The sequence below is a fragment of the Panthera onca genome, chromosome X, assembly GCF_046562875.1.
Source record: "Panthera onca isolate mPanOnc1 chromosome X, mPanOnc1 haplotype 2, whole genome shotgun sequence".
Taxonomy (NCBI): Eukaryota; Metazoa; Chordata; class Mammalia; order Carnivora; family Felidae; genus Panthera; species Panthera onca.
In genome coordinates this window covers 118822605-118823705 of record NC_138357.1, presented here as the reverse complement: position 1 = coordinate 118823705, position 1101 = coordinate 118822605, and the positions used below count along the sequence as shown (strand labels likewise).

Genomic DNA, 1101 nt, shown 5'->3' with positions numbered 1-1101 from the left:
TTCCAAACAGAATGTTTTCTTCTCTGTTGTTTTTGTTTCTAAAGCCTTCTCAGGTGAATTTCTTCACCTGTCGGTGTCTTACCATTGGACCGAATTTTCTATCTGAACTGTATTAGTTTCCCTTTTTTCATTCTTCCTTTCTGAGACAGCAGGTATGTGCCAGATTACAGTCAAATATGTGCACCTTTTATGTCAAAAATTCTGGTGAGAGGTTCTTTTTTTCCATTAAGAAGAGAAAGATGGCAACTCCTTTTAAGCCTTGAGAGCATAGGACAGTGCTGCTTCTTGAGGTACGTGTGCAAAAAGCATTTCTCATCTTCCCTGCCCATTGAGCCACAAGCTCAAACTTCAGATGGTATCATCAGATAGAAATTGTTTTATTAAAAGTATGGATTTCTCCAAATCCTTTTATTTTTATCAGGGAAAAAACTGAAGCAGAAAGAGTACTCAAATAATTTAGGCATACGTGCAAATCAGGCATATACTTTCCAATCAGGTGTCCATTTTGGAAATAGAATTACAGAAAGCAAAACTTAGCATAAATGGGTGACTTTCAGGTCTTCTTGAGATGCTATCCATAAACAGATAATGGGGTGCTCACTTCGACAGCGCATATCCTAACATTGGAACGATACAGAGATTAGCAAGGCCCCCGCACAAGGATGGAAGGCAGATTTGGGAAGTGTTTTATGTCCTTTAAAATTGTATTCATTTCTTTGTTTTAATAAAGTTACCCTTGTATATAAAAAAAGCAGATACTGGGATGCAGATCCTCTCAGACCTTTGATATGCACAGTATCTGTTACTACTTGGGTGAAAAAAAAAAGACTTATATGAAAACAGGCCTGGAATTGACCTATCTTTCCTTCTTTTTTCCCTCTGCGATAGTCATCTTGTTAGACACATGTACCACTCATTTAGGGAAAGGGCCATTTTAGTATGGCTGCTGAAAGTTACATAATGTGCTCCTAGGAAGCACCAATATATTTGGAACCCTCTTTTTTAAAAATTATTTAAAGGGGCACCTGGGTGGCTCTGTTGACAGCACAGAGCCTGGAGCCTGCTTTGGATTCTGTGTCTCCCTCTCTCTCTGTCCCTCCC

The 1101-nt window shown here is 39.0% G+C and overlaps 1 non-coding gene across 1 annotated transcript; it reads left to right on the top strand.

Annotated features, from left to right (window-relative positions):
• The first annotated feature begins 593 nt into the window (after positions 1-593).
• Positions 594-697, top strand: LOC145714738 (U6 spliceosomal RNA). The gene has a single exon (XR_014136955.1). It is a non-coding gene; the product is annotated as a U6 spliceosomal RNA (small nuclear RNA).
• Positions 698-1101: the final 404 nt, after the last annotated feature.